The following is a 21,574-nucleotide window of genomic DNA, read 5'->3' as shown; positions in this document are numbered from 1 at the left end:
GTTGCTCTTTTTCAGTGTAATATATCAATACAATGTGACTAAATGGAAGCTCTCTGCTAAATATTTTTATCATAATTCAGAGATATGAGGAGCAAATGCTTCCGGATTTATTTTGAGAAAAAAAATACGCGATTTGGTAGTTAAACTCTGAAACACAGAGCTATTGCACAGGGGGCACTCACTTAAATTCGAGAAAATATATTACCATAATTTCTTGTACTTAAGCAGATCACTTGCTTTTTGGGTCTAAAAAGAGATAGAAATATCACCAAGGCTTGCAATGACTCACTATCTTTTTATTACACCTTTACAAGAAACTAAGTCCTTCTTGCTGCACAGCTGGCTGCTGTTCTATCTTCCATTGCAGTATAGTAAAAAGATCAACAGAAAGCACATGAATTGCATAGATTCTCTGTTTTTATGTGTTCTCTTCCTGAGAAATAAGGACTTTTTGCTGTTGTTGAAGAACATAAAGTAGAAGCGGAGGAAGTACTATCAGAAAATATTTGATTGCACTTGGCCTGATGTCTACATGAACAGGACACATGGGACCTAGTACAATGCATAAGATCTAAATTATTAAACTATAAATATCGACACTGCCATCGTATGCAGCTGAGCTCTTCATCCTAAACTTTCTTTATTATTATTAATAAAAAGTAGACACGTTTGACCTATTTCAGATACCTACATTAGACCGAACTGTGCTAGGTTTCAGAGGGATTACAAATCTTCTTCAAACTGCTGCAAATAAATTTCTTAAGAGTTAACAGGCCATCAGAGTTTCAGTGATGAGCTTCTTATTCTTTGAAAGAATACAGGGAAGAGAAAAACAACAACAAAAGCAAAAAACAGAATGTGTGAGAATGGCTGGAGAAAATTTTGTCAGAATCAAACCCTTTATATATAACAAGCAGTTTTCTGCAGAAGAAAATTGTTTCACTTTATTTTGTTTTTTCCATTAAGAAATAATGGGTCAGTTCAACAAAAAAATTATATGTACATAAACACTTCTATGTACATACATACTTAACACAAGGACACATCATTGATACTGAAGAAAACTAGGACGTACTCCTATAAGTTTTGATGGTTTTGAAAAATGACTGTTAAATCCAGGAGCATCTTCTAGATCTATTAGATACAAATATCCAAAACCTACTGTTCTAAATTCTTTTGAACCATTTCAGTTCCTTCCGTTAGGGTTGTTCTGGTACAGAAACACATCCATGGCGTTCCAATAGGCTCTTAGTCTTTTCTGCAGTATGGATTACATCCAGTGAGATCCCTTCCTTCGTGTGGAATAGGCTTGAAACACAGCTGTCTTTTTCATGTTCTTTTCATGGTTTGTGTCATTTGCAACTCACATTTCAAATCCAGAGTTGTTTAGCCAGAAGGGACTTTTCTGGTATCTCAGATACACAAGACCATAAGCATCCTTGTGGGAGTTATTTTAAACTCCCTCTTCTCAAAACCAAATTTCCAGTTTTCCTCTGGAGCCTTCTCACAGTGGAAATCTCTTTACAGGATGCCCTGGAGGAGCTTGGCTGGTTGTATGTGAATGACATGAGGAAACTGTTCCTACAGCTTTGTTTTTTCTGCAGGAAAACCACCCCAAATAAATTCAGGATGCGGAATGATTTCAGGACTAACCACAGGAAGTAAACAGTGTTTCAAGCCTCAGGTAGGAAGGTTGGGCAATTGAATGTGTGAGGAATAGATAACTACCCAGTGCCAGGCCTCCAGAGACTGAATGTTATTTGTACCTCCCATGTGCATTAATGAAACAATCCAGTATCTGTAATTTTGTGAGTGCTGCTGCTGTTTCTTATAATTAAATGGGGTTTACTTACCTCTCCACCTGTCCTATCTTTGGTGCAATCAGCCAGAACAGTGCAGGTGTGCTAAACAAAGAAAGCCAAATTGCCTAAATTTGAAAAAAAAAAATTAAATTATTCAACATTTTGGATCCTGTTTTACCTTTAAATTGATTAAAAGGGACTCTCAAGACCACTTCTGGAATCAAAACTCTGACTTCAAGTCTACTTGTTTGATGTCAGATCTGGTGTCAAACCTGATACCACTAAATTCTCATACATCGCAAGTTAAAATTTTACAGCTTTTAAATGCAAGTTTCCCATCTCACTCTAATCTCTGCAATGAGTTTAATGTTTCTGGAGTATCAGATTGTTGAAGCTGTATCCAAAGCACAGTAATTGTTCTCAACCAAGTGGTAGAAGGCTGAGTTATTAAAACTCACACTTCTGCAGCTGCACCAGCTTGCCCACAATCTTCCTTTAATGTAGCTCAGACCTGTGCCGGAGGGAGCCATTGGCCCTTCTGCAAAATGCAATGACCGTATGGATGGGTCAGTGATGCTAACACCTGTCCCTTTGCAGGCCAATTTGCAATATCCAATTCATTTCACCTAATGACCTATGGGCATTACTAAACACAGCAGGATGCAAACAGTGATCCAGAAAGGAATGGTTTGCTATTGTCTTACCAATAGCCTGAGATGCCCTGTCCTTTTTGGTTTGTGTAAGTTAAGGTTGTGTATTCAGAACCATGGTTCTTTCACCTTACACCTCAGAACACTTCACTGTGCAAGGCACAATGCAGAACTCAGTCTCTTTGATTCCTTTAGAAAAGTTATAGTGTTAAATCACTACTGGTGCCTCCAGGAAAAAGCGGTGGGTCATAGTAGTAGGGGACTCTACTTTGAAAGGCACAGAGGCGCTCATCTGCCGGCCTGATCCAGTCTCGAGGGAGGTGTGTTGCCTGCCAGGGACTCGGATCAGGGATGTTGCTGAGGGGCTGCCTGCTCTAGTAAGTCCTGCTGACTATTACCCCCTTCTAGTGGTCCATGTGGGTGCTAGAGATATAGATAGCAGTAGCCTGGAGAACATTAAGAAGGACTACAGAGCCCTGGGAGAGGTGGTTAGGGGCTCTGGAGCTCAGATAGTTTTTTCATCGATTCTCCAGGACAAAGGGGAGGACCTTAAAAAAGCTAGGCGCGTCTGGCAGGTTAATAAATGGTTAGAATGGTGGTGCCATAGTCAGGGGTTTGGCTATTTAGAACGTGGGACACGATTTGGGAGGCCAGACCTACTGGAGGCTGGTGGAGCTGGTCTGACAAAGAAGGGGAAGAGCTGTGTTGGTAGGAGGCTTGCCAGGCTGGTCAAGAAAGCTTTAAACTAGATGTGTTGGGGGTGGGGAGCATTGATCCATCCCAACACTCCTGGTCAGTTGCCAGCACCTGTAATAAGTGCTTGGAGCGATGTAGAGATGTTCCAGCTGCCCCAGCCATTGAGTCGGCTGCATTTGGAGCTCGGCTAAGGTGCCTCTATACAAACGCCCGTAGTATGGGGAACAAGCAAGAGGAATTAGAGATGTGTGCAAGGCTATGGGAATATGATGTCATTGGTATTACAGAAACATGGTGGGATGGCTCCTATGACTGGAGTGTCGGAATGGAAGGTTACAGGCTGTTTAGAAAAGACAGGCCAGGCAGACGGGGAGGGGGCGTTGCTATCTATGTCAGTGATAGGCTAGAGACTATGGAACTCTGTCTGGGGACGGGTGATGAGGTAACAGAGTGTTTGTGGGTCAGGATCAAAGAGGGGGACATTACGGTGGGGATCTGTTACAGGCCGCCTGATCAAGAGGACTCTGTGGATGAAGCGCTCTACAGACAGATAGGAGCAACCTCACGCTCGCAGGCCCTTGTCCTCATGGGGGACTTCAACCATCCTGACATCTGTTGGAGGGACGGTATGGCCCGGCACAAGCAATCCAGGAGGTTCCTCGATTGTGTGGAAGACAACTTCCTCTTTCAAGCAATAGAGGAGCCGACGAGGAGAGGTGCCATGCTTGACCTCGTGCTCACCAACAAGGAGGGACTGGTTGGAAATGTGACGCTCCAGGGCAGCCTTGGCTCTAGTGATCACGAGGTGGTTGAGTTTGAGATCCTCAAGACAGTGAGAAGAGCATGCAGCAAGCTCACTGCCCTGGACTTCAAGAAAGCAGACTTTGGCCTCTTCAGGAACCTCCTTAGTAAGGTTTCCTGGGATACAGTCCTAGAGGGCAGGGAGGCCCAAGACTGCTTGTCAATATTCAAGGATCACCTGCTACGTGCTCAAGAGTGTTGCATCCCGACTAAAAGAAAGTGCAGCAGGAGGGCCAGGAGACCTCCATGGATGGACAAGGAGCTGCTGAGGAAACTTAGAGGGAAAAAAGAAGCTTATAGAAGGTGGAAGCGAGGACAAGAGGCCTGGGAAGAATATAGGAGCATTGCCCGGGAAGCTAGGGACCAGGTTAGGAAGGCTAAGGCCCAGCTAGAATTAAGTTTGGCAAGGGATGTAAAAGATAACAGGAAAGGATTCTATAGTTACGTAGCAAATAAAAGACAGACTAGGGTCAACGTGGGCCCTCTCCGGAAGCCATCAGGAGAACTGACTACCCTGGATTTGGAGAAGGCTGAGGTTCTTAATGACTTCTTTGCCTCAGTCTTCACCAGCAAATGCTCTGACCACACCATGAAAGTCTTGGAAAGCAAATGCAGGGACTGTGAGAATGAAGACCTTAGGCCCACTGTAGGAGAGGATCAGGTTCGAGACCATCTTAAGAACCTGAACGTGCACAAGTCCATGGGACCTGATGAAATCCATCCATGGATCCTGAAGGAACTGGCGAATGAAGTTGCTAAACCACTGTCCATCATATTTGAAAAATCGTGGCAGTCAGGTGAAGTTCCTGATGACTGGAAATGAGGGTAATATAACCCTCATTTTCAAGAAGGGGAAGGTGGAAGACATGGGGAACTACAGACCAGTCAGCCTCACCTCTGTGCCTGGCAAAATCTTGGAACAGTTTCTCCTGGAAAACATGCTAAGGCACATGAAAAACAACGAGGTGGTTGGTGACAGCCAACATGGCTTCACTAAGGGGAGATCCTGTCTGACCAATTTGGTGGCCTTCTATGATGGAGCCACGGAACTGATGGACACGGGCAGAGCAGTTGACGTCATCTACCTGGACTTGTGCAAAGCATTCGACACTGTCCCACACGGCATCCTTGTTTCTAAATTGGAGAGACATCAATTTGATAGATGGACCACTCAGTGGATAAAGAACTGGCTCGATGGCCACACACAAAGAGTTGTGGTAAATGGCTCGATGTCCAGTTGGAAACCTGTAATGAGTGGTGTCCCTCAGGGATCGGTGTTGGGACCGGTCCTGTTCAACATCTTTGTCGGTGACATGGACAGTGGGATTGAGTGCGCCCTCAGCAAGTTTGCCGATGACACCAAGCTGTGTGGTTCGGTTGATACGCTGGAGGGAAGGGATGCCATCCAGAGGGACCTTGACACACTGGTGAGGTGGGCCAATGCCAACCTTATGAAGTTTAACCAAGCCAAGTATAAGGTCCTACACCCGGGTCAGGGCAATCCCAGGCACTGCTACAGGTTGGGAAGAGAAGAGATTGAGAGCAGCCCTGCAGAAAAGGGCTTGGAGGTGTTGGTTGATGAGAAGCTTAACATGAGCCGGCAGCATGCACTTGCAGCCCAGAAAGCCAACTGTATCCTGGGCTGCATCAAAAGAAGCGTGACCAGCAGGTCCAAGGAGGTGATCCTGCCCCTCTACTCTGCTCTTGTGAGACCTCACTTGGAGTACTGCGTACAGTTCTGGTGTCCTCAACATAAAAAGGACATGGAGCTGTTGGAGCGAGTCCAGAGGAGGGCCACGAGGATGATAAGGGGGCTGGAACACCTCCCGTATGAAGACAGGCTGAGACAGTGGGGCTGTTCAGCCTGGAGAAGAGAAGGCTGCGTGGAGACCTCATAGCAGCCTTCCAGTATCTGAAGGGGGTCTATAAGGATGCTGGGGAGGGACTCTTCCTTAGGGACTGTAGTGGTAGGACAAGGGGTAATGGCTTCAAACTTAAACAGGGGAAGTTTAGATTAGATAGAAGGAAGAAGTTCTTTGCTGTGAGGGTGGTGAAGCACTGGAATGGGTTGCCCAGGGAGGCTGTGGATGCTCCATCCCTGGCGATGTTCAAGGCCAGGTTGGACAGAGTCTTAGACCACGTGGTTTAGTGCAAGGTGTCCCTGCCCATGGCAGGGGGGTTGGAACTAGATGATCTTAAGGTCCTTTCCAACTCTTACTATTCTATGATTCTATGATTCTATAAATCACCAAGAAGGCACTATGCAATTTCTTCAGCAATAACACTAGATATATGCAAAAAAGTAAAAACACCTGGAAGCAGTGTTTGGAGTAATCTTGAATATTCTCTTTCTTTTTTTTTTATCCTTTAGGCATATTTTCCCACAGACAGAGGTGCTTTTTTAAAATAGACAGTCATTTCCAAGCTTTGCAAATACCTGAATTTTCAGTTTCTGCAGCACAAAATTAAAACTGTAAGTTGTCATCTGTATTCCACAAAGGCAGAGAAAGGGCAAGGTCCTTGCTAATGCCTCTTAAACTCTTGTTTAATATGAGAGAGAGAAATAAATAAAAGCCTAGTAAAAGCAACAATCACTGTCTCAGAGACAATAAAAGACCTCTTGTGCATTTTTCTGTGGGTTAGGGAATCTCCAGAAGGACAACTGAGCTTCACTATGGTACTCTGAGAAGGTATATTTTTGCTATCATTTGTTCAGGGGGAATGTCCACAAATTCACAAATCTGTTTGCTTCTGTTTGTTTGTTGTTGCTGGTTTTTTAAACATTCATTGCTCTATAATATTCACTGTTCTATAGCAGAGAAAAATAAAACCAAAAGTTGTGATTTTCTTTTTAACCTTTAACCAATGAAATACACACTATTTCAAGGAACTCTGTTCAAACCTCAGTCTTAGTCTAAGGTATGTACAAGATTTTTAGTGAATTACGCATCCACTAGAAACCTATTCTGCAAATTATATTAATATAATATCATACGTGTCTTGAGTTTCAAGACCCAATCATTAGGCAGAAAATTCCTTAACAGAAAACAGATCCCTTAAACCAAACAGGAGGTGGACACAGCTGAAAACGTACTCGTCTATAAATCTCACTTATATTCTGGAGGAGTCATTTTGTTAACATTAGGAGGGGACCTGAAGCAGCTTGAAAGGTAGGATTTCTATCTATCATTACCCTTATTTTTGCTTTCACATAGTCTTTTCCCTACCACAATATTAAATCACTTTAGAGAAGTGTCGGTCCATATCAGTCCTACTGCGTGCTCCAGTAAACTTTCCTCTGAAAATCAAGCAGGTTTTGGTCTTTTTCTACTAAATCTGGGATTGTGTTGTTATTGCAACAAAACCTCTGAAAAAGATAGACAAAGCTAAATATAAAGTGTTACAGAACTTGCAACTTACAGATAAAACCTATGGAAAAGAGTATATGGTTTATGGGATTGTTTTTCCTTCTTGCTTCCTGGACCACTTTGTAAATAATGTACACAAAACAGAACAATTTCAATAGCAGTGAGTCTTGCCTCTGAAACTTCCTTGGTTACAACTGTTCAATGGGAAATTTATGTCTCTCAGGTGGAGGATGATACTGAACCTTCATCTTCCAGAAAAGCACACAACAGAGTGGGCAAAACCTTTTTCATTTCTTTATGCTGCACTTCAGGTCTTCAGGACAACACTTTACAGCAGGGAATACTAGGTGCAGAAAAGTATTTCTTCAAGATTATATTCATCATCTAACCTTGAGGGTTTATTCCCAGGTTTCATCCTTAGCATTTCAGGCTTACTTTGATATAGCTAGTACTGCACTGGTTTAGGGGGAGATATTTGGAGATTTCTAGGGTAGATCGGTCTTTCATTGATTTTCTAGCTTATGTACAGACAGAGCATTGCCACTCACTGTTTTCTTCTGCTTCTCCATGGCATACCATTTGTTACTCAGTGTAGAGAACCAAGAATCAGGATTCTGATTTCCTTTAAGCAGACAGATGCCTCTTAGTGAGAAATTGTTTTCATCCACACCTTAGTCTTTTATATTTTACAAAGATCCATGCATGGAGTGTGTGAAAGAGAAATAACTGAATTTACTAATCATAATGACTAGGGGAATCACAGGCACAAGCTGAGCAGCAGAAAAACTAAAATTAGCAACAGTATGCCCCTGGCCTAGGGCAACATCCAGCTGATGAACAGAGACAGCTGGCACCTCATCCTTGCTCTACATTCTGTTACCAAAAAAATTAGTCATGTCACTTGTACAGTAGTAGGGACAACACCCACCTTCTGGAGCACCTGCACTGCCATTTCTGTGTGGTTTTGCTTCTTTGTAGTCCCAGTCCGCATGCCTGGATGTATTCATCAGGAAGAAGGAAAGTAGTGGAATAGCTGTGATTACATCTATCACTGATAATCCACCTAAAGCCCCTGCATTTGCTCTTCACAGGATCTATAAAGGCATTTCAAAGGATCTATATAGCCATGTTTTGATTCATCAGCTCCCCATCTGCTTTTTGTGCTTTTCTTGCTTACACAGATTAACACTCTCCCTCTCCTGGCTGTAAATGCTGCAACATAGCTTTTTATAAACTAATCAATATTTAATCATTGTAATACTTTGGAGGTTAAGAGAGGTTCAGACATGGAATCATATTACACTTTCCTGATACTGAAAATACCTCACTTTGACTCTGCGGGATTAATAAATCCTATTATTCCCATTTTAATGAGGAATCCAAATTAGGCATAGGCTGTGTGAATTACTCAACGTTATACAATTCATCAGTAGCAAAGCAAAGAATCAAACGGGTAAAAACCTGTCCTGCAGCTTATTTTCAGTGAATTAGATCAATCCCATCTGTGTGCATGTTCCAAGGAATATAATATCAGATATAAACTTTCTGTGAGCTGGCTATTCCTTCACATTCATACCTCTTTGTATTTTTCTCCACTTAATGTGACCTAGTTAATCTTATTAATTAAGATGAAGAGCTGGAAGCACTCAGAGAAGTATGTTAATATTGCTATGCATGAACTAATCAAGTAACGGTGAGCAGCTGGTCAAATGACCAGAATGTAGCTGGCGTTACTGTCACTGAGTGTCTAATGCTGAAGAAGCAGCATTAGAAGTGAAAACTAATATGTCAGTAGCAGAAAAACTCACCAGCCTGACAGCTAAAAAATTTTTTCACTCCATGAAAATAATTGTCTTAGAAATTATATATACAGATCATCCTTTTATCTTGGAATGGTAATTCTAAGCTAATGTCTTCCAAGTGTGTTTGCCAAAAGATTCACATTCAGTTTTCACCTCTTCCTTGTCTTTTCCTTGAGGTTCCCTTAGGACCTCGATCTCAAAGGAATATTAGGAGCCTCAATAGAAATTAGGTACCTTCTTTGTGGGTCTCAGCCTTAGCCAATAACCAGGAAGCTGTTTTACTGATTCCATGTATGGCTTAGCTCTGCTAGCATCAGTTACCTCTCGACTTAGGTTTCCAGAGCATTTAGCTCCTCCACCAAACCAAGTGTCATTACTAACTCACAAACTCTGCATTAACAGCTAAGATATTCCTATGTACTGCAGTTCATATTTTTCAATACAGAAAGCATGCACCTGCTATTCCTCTTTTTTTTTTTTCGTTTGGTCTAAGATTAGTTTCATCCAGTGGAATGATCATAGTATCATTATGATTATGATCATGATCATGGTATCATAGATACCAAAATTTATTTCTCAGGTCTTTTGGAGACATATATTTCTTTTTCAAAGCTCAACTGAAAACAGAAGTAAATAATTACCAGATAAATCTACAAGCTTGTTTATATTTCTCCCTTTCTTCTTGCCACCAGTTCATGAATAAATGGAAAGAATATTTTCTAGGAAACGCTTAAAGAAACTGATTATTTAAATATATACAAAGGCTCTAGCTGCAGCAGCAAAGCAGGAGCCTATACAGCTGTGGATGTTCATTCAGGAATAAGATCTTCATGAAAGCTTTCCTGAATAGCTATGAAAAATAAAGTGCATGTACAGGAGGAAAAAAGAGAACGTTAAGACACAAATTCTCTTCAAGAGTTTATTTCAGTAGGTTTCTCTGCCTTTTCATTAGAAAATGTTGTACTATCATCTGAAATCTACTGCTTCCCTCAAGCAACAAAATTTCAAAGTGATTCTGTGGCAAGATGAAAGTATTTAACATGCTGGTTAAAGCACTCGCTTCACTGCATTGATTTGAAATGGTGTATTAAAGCTACTACACAACAGGTTACCTAGGGTTATTTAGGGTTAAGGTTACACTGTCTTCTAGGACAATAATTAACTAGTCATAAAACCAGCTTTTGTTCTCATCTTATTAGTCTCATCTTCCTTTTTGTAACAAGACCTCTTTCCCTCTTCCAATTATCTGTGCACACAGTTTGTCGCTGCCTCAGAGCTTTCCTAACACATCCAGCACTTTGCTCAGTGCATTTTCTGTCTAGCTTTTTTAAAACTATGGAGTAAGTTAAAGGAGGCAAGGAGCCCTTTATGTCCATTATTTGGGCCTTTTCAAAGCTGCCATTAGCACTCGCTTTGATATTTTCTTTCACACAGAAATGTGTTTAATGGCTCTAAAACAATTGGACTGTCCTAAATGGTATCTCCTACCAATGATACCTACACAATGCAGTAACCTTCCTGGATCAGTTTCTTAAAATCTTCTTCAAGGGTTTCCTTTGAGCATTTTGGAATAGCTTATTTTATATGAAAAGTTAACGGAATAAGATTTAGGAGGAACAGGAAATCCAGTGGGAGTGAAGACCATTGCTGAAAATTAGATGAGGTGAATTATTAGTTTCTATTTCGCTCATGCTTTTGTGGCACAGTTGCAAGCACCCAACCATTTTACAAAATTATTGTGTTCAGGAAAATGAAACTGATGAGTGTGTTGTGGATGCCCCATCCCTGGAAGTGTTCAAAGTCAATGTCAGTGATGCCCCATCATTAGAAGTGTTCAAAGCCAGGTTCGACATGGCTTTGAGCAACATGACATAGTGAAAGATGTCCCTGTCCATGGCAGGGGAGTTGGACTAGATGATCTTTAAATGTCTCTTCCAACCCAAACCATTCTATGATTCCATGATTTTGCCATCCAAAACAAGAGCTGTAATACTCATACAAGAATAATTCTGACCATTCCTTGTTGTCATGTCTTATCTGTCAAACATGGACAGAAATGGGTTGAAGAGTGGAAAAACAATAATCCAGCTACTAAAAGAAAAAAAAAACCCTCAACAACCAAACAACCCTGCTAAATACCTTGAATTGCATGAACATTTATCTCACCTCCCCTCTATGCCATTTTTCCCCCAACACAAGAGGACAGCTTCCCTCTGGTAACAATGATGACCTTTCTAAAATGTAAACTTAAACTTAAATTACAATTTCTAAGAATGTTTTTAAATCACAGATTCTGAAAATATTCTCTAAATCCTTCCCAACTAGGAAAAAAACCAAAACAGTACTGTTTCTGCAACGCCCAAGTGTCTTACATTATGCAAGTGTCTAACATAATGCATAGTTATCAAATTATTGTACTTTACTACACATAAAAAGTTGTTTTAAAAGATACTGAATAATGTGGTTGCCGATACTGAATAATGTGGTTGCCTGGACAGCAGGGACTAGGCTGATTGACCTGGGAAGTCTAACATGCTCCATTCTTACGAACAGAGAACGCTAGGAGATGGTAAATTATGAATGTTAAGGCTTCATTGTTTGTGATTCAGAAATGCTGTTGCATCTCAGAAAAGCAAGAGAGCAAACATCTTAATGAAGCTTCCTGAAAAAAAAACCATACTGTGGTATTTCATGTTGTTTCTTTAAACATAGAGCAGATGTCTATTGAGCTGAAGCTGCCACGGAAAAAAGGAAATGACCCTTAGGAAAACGTGGCAAATTGAGCTATGCTACTGACTTTTCCTTTCCAACTGCTTAGGAGGAGTTAATTAGTTTATGTTGTATTAAACATAGTGAGCACAAGAATGGGGCTATACATGCAGAATAAAAAAACGTGATTTGCTTAGGATATTCAGTTTGCAGCAGATATGTTTTCCTCATAGAGAAAAATGGGTGGAAAGGCAGGCAGGACAAACTGTGAATTCATTTGTGCAAGGACCATACAAACAGACATCCTAGCATTTTGCCTATTCAAAAATTGTAGGCAGAAGAGATGAGAAATATTTATAATATTCTCAAACATGAATATTCATTCCAGAGTAACATCCTTTTTGGTTATAATTGCAATTTCCGTTACAGCTAATTAGCCAAATCCCAGCTTTCCAGGCTTTATAGTATGAATACAAGTTTCCATCCCTCATTTACATTAAGAAGAACAGTAAAAAAAATTAATATGGCCTAAACAAAGCCATACATTTTGGAATAAAGAATGTAGGCCATGTTTATGGAATAGAGAAACCTAGATGACAATTATTCTGAAAAAAAATGAGAAGATCGTAGTTGATAATCAAAGTAATAGTAAGCTTTCAGTGGTTCAGCAGCAAGAAAATCAATGAAATAAGTCCCTGGAAAAAATTAAACAGGTGAGTGGTGAGGAGTCACAGAACAAAAAAATTATCTCTTGTCAATACCGAGACCATGTTAGAATGGTGTCTGTGGTTTTACTCTTCACAAAATGAAAAATTGGAGGTAATATCTGTGAAAATTATTCAAGGGCTAGTGGAAATTAATTACACAATGAGATTTTTAAATCCATTAGTTCAGTTCATCTTTGAATAATCAGTATGAGTAAACTTACAGAGGTTTCACATTAGTAAGGGACGTATTATCCTCTTCTCATATGGTCCCCCTTGTTCGTATGATGGTCTAGAACAATTCAGATTATAGATACCTGGTTTATCAGTTCAATGTCCTCACTGAAAATCAGCTTGAATTCCATAATCATTCTTCAGTACAAGTGATGGATTCATAGTACAAGCCTTCCTTTTTGACATGTAATAGAATCAAAGGGAAGTGTGGTATTCCACTGATTTATTTTGTATGATCTAACAAAGGGATGACCTGGGGTACTGGTCTCTGCTCCAGTGACTCTTTATGTATTTTATATTATCAAGTGTCCTTGGATAAAAACAGAAATAATCCTGAAACCAGAACCAAAATGGAAGAAAGGTCTCTTGCAGCTAAGGAGCCCTCTTTAGACCTGCTAGGTCATAGTCTTTCTCTCTGATCTTATAGCTCATGCATTACCAGCTTTACAGTAGTCTAGCTTCAACAAGAATTCGTTAAGTGCCTTTCTAACATCTTGTAGTGTAGGGCAGGAAAATGCTGGTGTGTGAGAGCTGTGAGTATGAGAGCCCTGGAGTTGCTGAAGTTACTGCAAAGAGTACCAGTATTATTATTGGCAAAATGAAGTTTCATCTATGAGTTACTTTAGTCATATCCATCTGTCACCTTGCTGATAGTAATCTGATATCAGATGTAAAAAATTCTCTAATGTAATTTTTTTTTGGTGGGAAGTTCAACTTCAGAACTCATCATCAAAGAGGAAAATAAATACACAGAGACAATTCCCAGACTAGGCTAAATCACTGAGCTAATCACATCTGGGTGACCCAGCCCAAAACAAGACTTTGATAACAACAACTGTGCAGTTTTTTACATATGACAGATTTTTAGGATATGCTATTGAAAATTTGTTGAAATAAGTTGGGTATTAAGGTATTAAAAGGAAAAATAAGAACATCAGTAAATCACTGCCACTTGTCTTGTCTCTGACATACACAGTTTGTGCATTCTGTCCAGAACTCCTTTCACTGCCAAACTTACCAAGTTTGAAAGAAAAAGATTCTGCAACTAATATTATGACAATTACAACAATATTTTCCATCAAACTGTCCTGGAAAAGGTAAGATCATCCATACCCTTGTGACTCTGTTTTAGGAAAAAGAAGTTGTCCTTTCTTTTGTATCCTTGTACATTATTTTGATATGTGATAATAGGAGGAAATTTTCCCTAATCCCACCTTTGCAAAGACATTTCATGAGTGGCATTAGATTAAGATTTCTTTGAACAAAAATGAACACTTTTGTGAGGTTCCTTGCTAACCAAACCAGTCTAAAATTATCACAAGTGTTTCAGATTCTGTGACAATAGAGTCTGAAACACTAGTTCAGAAAAAAATCAGATTTACTAAAACTATGGTCCCAATGAATGTTCTGCTCTTCACTTCCTTTCTCACAACCTTACTTTGCCAGGGGACTGACAGTATGGTAACTATAAATATTGCCTTGAGGAATGTTCTGAGGAATGAGGTCTTAAATATTTATTGCTCTTGGTCTTTTTCTTTTTTCCTCAAAAGCATCTCCCAATAATATTAGACAAGGCAATGTGGATAGGTTTCATTTGACCAAAAGCAAATGCCTATAGTATGTGCATCTACATCTGAGCTAAATATCTGAGGTAATGTATCATGGCTAGAAAGAACTGTAAACTCTCAATTCTTTCAGTGGAAAGAGATGATGGAGTTTTGGAGTACAGTTCACAGTATTCCAAAGCAGAAATTTAAAACAGGTTGCTTGCATAACTAGGAGTACTTGCTTCCCTCTTTTGAAGAGTCTGAGGGTGACCAACTAGGAGACAGACATGCACATTTTAAACCTCTAAAATTAGATGAGATGAATCCCACCCTCAGCACCTAATTTCTACAGCCTGTGCAAATCTCTCCATTATATGTGTTATGTTCACATTAGCAGTTGCTATGTGATTACTATGGTTACACTATTATTAAAACTTCAGTATGGAGCTGGCTTAACAAAATTCCCTGTACCAAAACAATTCCTGGTTCCCAATCTTCACATTTCAACTAAACAAGAAATCATACCCCTGCTTACCAACAATTTTTCTTAGCAAGGATGTATTGATAAATAAGACATTTTTTTCAAGCAGCAAATCTCATAATTAATTACACTCTTTTGGAGTTTAATTTATCCTGTGTGAATTTCTGCAAAGCTAAAAATCTCTGTATGAGCCATTGACCAAGCTGTATGGCGGTATCATCTCTGAAATAAATTCTGGGATTTCTCAAGAGGGACAGAATTTCAGGTCTGCTCCAACTTCTGGCACTTCTATTCTCACTTACTGATTATAGCACAGTTTTGAATCCCCACCCATTTTCAAAAACCAAAGCCTTCTCATTTGTACAGAGAAGCGTGTCCCCAAATTTTCCCTGGGTTAGGTTTTTGGTTTGGTTTGGTTTGGTTTTTGATTTTTTTAATCTAAAGAACAGTGTTTAAACTTTAGGTTATGCTGTTGCTTATTGTGTGCTTTATTGTACCGAGCATCTCAATATCCAAGTCCTTTCTGGAATCACACTCTTTATCCTCTTGCCTCAGGGTCAGGATGATTGCCACTTCCTGTTTCCCAATATTGTGGCATTAAACACAATGAAGATTGTAAAGTGTTAGGTCCAAACTGATACTTTAGAAAACAGAAAACTGACTAGCAAGACTCAGGCATGGCACAGATGTGTACTGAGACTATCTTTCAGAGGGTTACTAAGGATGGAGAATCCTAAACCTAGCAAGGAGGCTGATTTCTGTTGTGGTGTTTGGGATCAATAATAAACAACCCTATTCTAATTGTATTGTTCAGAGTGTCAGTTTACCTTTGACATTAAGTATGGATTTATGCCTTGGTCATTCATTTGCCACCCTTGAGGCACAGGCAGTAGGCCAGAGCCTGTAATAGAGCAAAATTTTTTTCTTGTTTGTCACAGCACCACTCTGTGAATAAAGGTGGGATTTAATTCATCTTGACTGTTCAATCCCAAAAATGTCAAGTAATACTGCCACAATCTATAATAACATTAGATTTGTTCCTAAACACCCACTTCCTACATATAATTTTTTATATACATGAATATACTTATACTGATATATACTCCCTTGTTGGCACAACAGGATCTCTTGTATCAACACTAATAGTTGAGTTTATGTGTAATTTGTTGCACATTGTGATTCTGAGACACAAGATTTTAAAGTAAAAATGATAGATAATGCATCCCTCTTTTTCTCATGCTGTCTTCTTGAAACATGCTTTCTTCTTTGCTCTTTCAACCCTGCACATCATGTTGCACTACATTGCAGGAAATGGTGGTCTCATTTCTTTGTTAAACACTTTCTGGGATGCTTAAGCATGAATGGTGTTTTATCACATCAAGCATCATTTACAAGAATGCTGCAAGAAATGAGGTGAAGGACATTCCATCAGTTAGCCCAGGGTTAAAAAGAAACGCAACCAGATTCCTTTTTTTTTTTTTTTTGTTTGCTACATGCTCTGCTGTGAGTTTGAGACAATTAGTGAAAACTCAGGGTAAGAGGTTATCACAAACGTGTCAACTGCATTGTGCACTGGCTAGTTATTTGAATTTACTTAGTACATGCTGAAAAAGATAACATTTAATTTCTTTTGTACTGTATCACGGAATCTTTTAAGGAAAAGCCAGAGATATCAGAGTTATCTTGCATTTGCCATGAACTTTCCTTATGTCTATAGAGAATTCACACATTTATAAGGAATGATTTTTTGACAAGTCTGAGCTCATAAAGTATTGGTGCTTAATGTTTTGCCTATAAAGTCAGTTCAGCGACATTTTCTGATTCATCAGGGCATTACAGGGATAAAACTATATAATATTGTGATCCACAGTTAATAGCATGGATATAAAATGCCCCAAACAAAAAATGCAAGTGAAATACAAGCATGTTAAAGGGAAGGAAGATGGATGCCTTCTTCTATCAGTAAATAAAGTCTCTGGAGCTCAATGCTCTCCGTTACTGTCTGCTAGAGAGAACAGAAAGTAATTTTCCTTCCAGAGGCTTTTTTCTCCAAAAGAGCAATCAAATTACACTCTGACAGGTCTTTACAGGATACATAAAGTATAAACCAGAAGGGTGGAGGGTGATGAGCAAAAAAAAAGAAGAAAGAAGGGAGAACTGTCCAGATCCTGAGAACAAGTGCATGTTTAACAGAGAGTCCTCCTGAATGACCCTCTCCAGTGTGGACTTTGTAAACGACACCAAATGTGACCTGGTGGTATGATGCTCTTTACTGATATTGCAGAGCATAGGAGGAAAGGTGGGTGACCCTGGGAAGAAAAGAGCCATCTCCGATAGAGCTGGAGTTATTGTAGTTGGGTGAAATGATGGAAACTCATGGCTGGGACTATCAATTTTTCACCTTAGGGCCTGATAGGATCCTGCCTTTGTATCCCCATGCAAGCACAGGCATTGCCTATTGGTGTGTATCTGTCTGGGAGTAGGGTGTGGTAGAGAAGAAAACAAATTTCATGTAATGTTTTTTGGCATAGTCAGAGGCCATCAGGGAACTGGCCTTAAGATTGGTACAAGCAAGCATCATGAGCTGAAAGGGTTTTTATTCATTACTCATTTCTGTAGGCTATAGCTGTGTTTTACAGAGTTCCAGCAAAATTCTCTTGACTCAGAACATATTCATCCCTTGAGTGCAATCTTATTACCAATAATGAAGGAAGACTTCCATTTAAACTGTGTCTTCAGGACAGATTTAGTTTTTACATATGTCTGGATAGTGCCTCAGGCTGATGCATTATATTAATTTTAAGAGGAATCCCTGGATATTCAAACCCTAACTGTTGCAAATAATAGTTGTCAGAAGGCTTACAGACAGAATTTACTGGGACTGACAATAATTCATTTTGTCTATATGATGTAGAAAATGCCCATGATTTGTATTGTGGTAACACCCCAGTGTTAAGATGGTCTGTACAGCATTTTTTTAACTCATATTAACTTGTCAGCTGTATGGCGCTTTTTTTTTTTTTTTGGTCTGTACTCTGCATTTCTGGCTCTCCTTCCTCAGTCTTGTGTTTTTTCAATTCCTCCTCATACATGATGCAATAAGTATCTAGCACTCTAACAGCATGTAGAGGGTCTTTCTGGCTTTCACAGATGGTGTTTGCATGCTAACTTTATTGCTGCCACCTTTCTTTCCCAACAAAAATTTCAGCATATACACTCATCTCACAGGAAAATATGGTACAAACATCCATATTCTTGTAATCCTCAGGCAGGTACTAAGCTACTTTTAATTGCCAAATATTCCTGATGATGCAGTCCTCCTATGTGCATATTAGTTTCAACAATATTTGACATCATATTCCCACCCCTGCATGCCCACCACAGCCAGTTCTGCAGCGATATATGAGAAGGTAGCCAGTGTGGGAAGAATCTTCCAAGAAATGGATTTTAAGTGTACAGTGTTAAAGACAAAAATTAACTCATCGAAATTTTTTGAGAAACAATGAAATTTGAGATCTGAAAGTTCTTTTATTAAAATAACTGGCTTAAGCTGTTTGTCTTCAGAAATGAGATCTGCTTTGGAATGGCACTGGATTCTGCTGTGTCTGCTCACACACCAGGGTATATTTTGGAACTGCAACACAGTGCAAACCTCAGCAAATGACCTTGTGCAGCACAGCTGCACAGGCTGGCTCACATGAGAACTCAGCAGAACTTGACATGTCCCTGACAGCGTGTCATATCCTGGGTTTTACTCAGCTGTAGGGGAAAAGAATACCCTTGGGTGGTAGCATTCAGCTTCCACTGTATGCTCTTTTTGAAAACTTTGTATGTATGCCTTTGTCTCTGGTGAGCTAAAAAAAACTTGACTCTTCTTGGAGTGGAAAACTCAGTTGAACAGCTCTTCTTTGCCTTATCTTTTCAATTATTACAAAATGGTAGTGCCATCATGGAGCTGAAACAGAAGGTAATAAAGAAGTTAAAGCTCACAGGTAAAGGACAGATAATCGCAGGTGCCCCAAAACCAAGCACTGATCATTGATACATGTGGCTAGGTAAATCATCACCACAAGATTCAGATTGAACTGTGAATAAATGTTTTTTATTTCATCTTTCTAAACACAACACTTGAAATATTTTCCTAAGAAATAAATGAAGTCAAAGTGAGAAATACGAATATTGTATTGAAGCAATAGACTCTTTCAATTTTATTTCAGATGTTAAAAGTACCATTCAGATGCTGTGGATCAGCAATTTTCAGCCTTTGTTAATTTTTGCACATTATTATTTGATCCCCCAAACAAAATACAATGCCTGTTTAAGAGTTTATTAATGTATCTGTCCTGTGCTCATAAATGTAATGTTTGTAATATGTACCCATATTTTTACACAAAAATCCTTCTTTTTTTTTTTTAGTTAAACATAAAGTTGAAGTTGAAACCAAACAAAGATAATAAAATTGTGCGAGATATTAGGATATAACTCCATCGATGTTGAAAGACAGTAGAATAACCATTCAGCCAATGTAGAAATTATTAGTGCCACCTATTGGCAGGCAATGCAAACATAGCAAGATATAAAGTAGAAAAATATACAAAAATAAAATGCTAATTGATTTCCAAAAATGAAACTTCCTTTCAAAAATATTTTTTTTCCCCTGGCATTCTTGTATGTTTTATCTCCCTCCATACAATTTGAAAAATATTTATAGGAGCAGTTACTGTTAAGTAGATAATGGAGATACCACTGAAAAATAACTTTTGAAATGATGAATGCTACTAATCAAAGTGGGAAACATCATTCTAAAGAATATAATTTTATTCTAAAAATTTATGTTTGCTCAGTCAGGAAAGAAAATGTACGATGCTATCCACGTGTCTAGCGAGATAGTATGGAATAAAGAATACTAAAAATAAACTATTTATAAAATATTTTGGAGAATGACACTGTTGATTACCAAAACCCACTGAAATGTCAATCTTTTCAGTACTTTTCAAAAATACTCATATTATTACAGCTTTTCAAATGTATTTTATTAATGTGTAGTGAAAAAATTTACAAAGAAATTTTAACAGAAGTACAATTTATAATAAGATGTGAAAGATTTCCAGAAAATACAATATGCTTTTGTGACCATTGTGCATTTAATACAACCAAAGTGTGAAAATATTTATTGCTATGCTTAATATGCACATGGAAATATTGATTTGAATACTAGCTACACATATGGATAGAAGCATGAAAGGTCAAAAGTCACAGGTCTGGCTAAGCTCAACCAATTTGCTGAATCCTATGGTTCTGCCTGCAGGTTTAGTAAGCACTGTGTTAATTATTTCTTCCTGGTCATGAAGGAAAATAAAACAGCCAGAACTGTAAGATACTCATTCCACTTTGACTGAACTATTGGTAAGTGCTTTATCAGTAAAAAGATTCAAGTCTTTTTGTGCCTACTTTCAGTAATTTTGTTTGGAATAGACTGCCTTAGTTTAATTATGAGAATTTCATAAGACAGTGTTAAAAGCTATGTGTGACATCTGCAGCTTCTTTTCTCTCCAGAGTTGCTCTCTAACGGAAGGAAATTAGATTCTTCTGATAAAATTTTGCCTTGACAAATCCATGTTGACAGTTACTGATTTCCTTGTTTTCTTTTTGATAGTTACAAATAGATTGATTGTTCTAAGTTTTGTTTTTTTCCAGGAACTGACATTCATCTGATTTCTTAATATTCTTTTGCATTCCATTCAAAGATCGTTACCACATTAATTCCTGATTGTCACCCATCATACTTGACTTTTCAGAGGGACTTCTATCATCACTGATATTTCATCAACTAATTCTCCATCTATCACAGCATCACAGCTACTTGAAAACATCTAACTAATAAGTATTTAACCTGTTTCTTCCTTCTTAAAGCCTTGGTCTTAATTTTTCCTCGCTGTTACTTATTACCGTAATACTGAGCTGCCTCGCACCCTTTTAAAAAAGAGAGATGTAGAACAAGTATTAAGAACCGTATGTGTCTGTATGAGCTTTTGATTGCTTTTCTTCCTTTCTTTTTTTTTTTTTTTTGAACTGATATTTAGTTAGTCTTTGTCCTATTTTTTTCTGTGATGAAAGAATGATTTTTATTATTGTAATGGCCTTTGAGATTGAAATCTATTGTGTGCCTTGGTAATTTTTGATTCTGTGGCATTTATGCAATACTTTCCTACCCTTAGAAAGTGACCCAGCTTCACCTTTTCAGATGCTGCCTGCAAAGCCCAAATTTAGCACTATTGCTCATAATTTAGCAATTCTTATACTTTCTTTTCTGGGATAGTTTGCATTGATGCCCTTGATATTGCTCCCTTAAGAAACTCCTGTCTAACAAGACAATTCTGAATTTACTGAGGCCTACTTTCCCAAAAGCTGATGCCTTTATTTTGCTATTCTTCACTTTTTCTATCATACATTTCATGAACTCTTCTATTGCATGGCTTTTCTCACTCACTACTGCCTTTTACCCTGACATTCTTGACTGGTTCCTGCCTAGTCAGAGCAAACAAGGAAAGAAGTCTCTCTTTTAGTTCAGTTCTTCACCATGTGCAGATCTGTCACTAGTTCATTGCAAGGAATTTGTGGGCAGTCCATATCTTTTTCCAAAAGAAGTACACATAGTTAAAATGCCTCACTAGCCTCAAATTCTGTCACTCAGAAAAAGACTCCTCCCAAGTTCTGCTCATTGTGGTATTCTAGGATTTTTCAGTTTGCTGTGTATACAGATATAGATTTACATTTAAT

This window comes from Strigops habroptila, chromosome 2, assembly GCF_004027225.2.
Source record: "Strigops habroptila isolate Jane chromosome 2, bStrHab1.2.pri, whole genome shotgun sequence".
Classification (NCBI taxonomy): Eukaryota; Metazoa; Chordata; class Aves; order Psittaciformes; family Psittacidae; genus Strigops; species Strigops habroptila.
Note: the sequence above shows the minus strand (reverse complement) of the source record.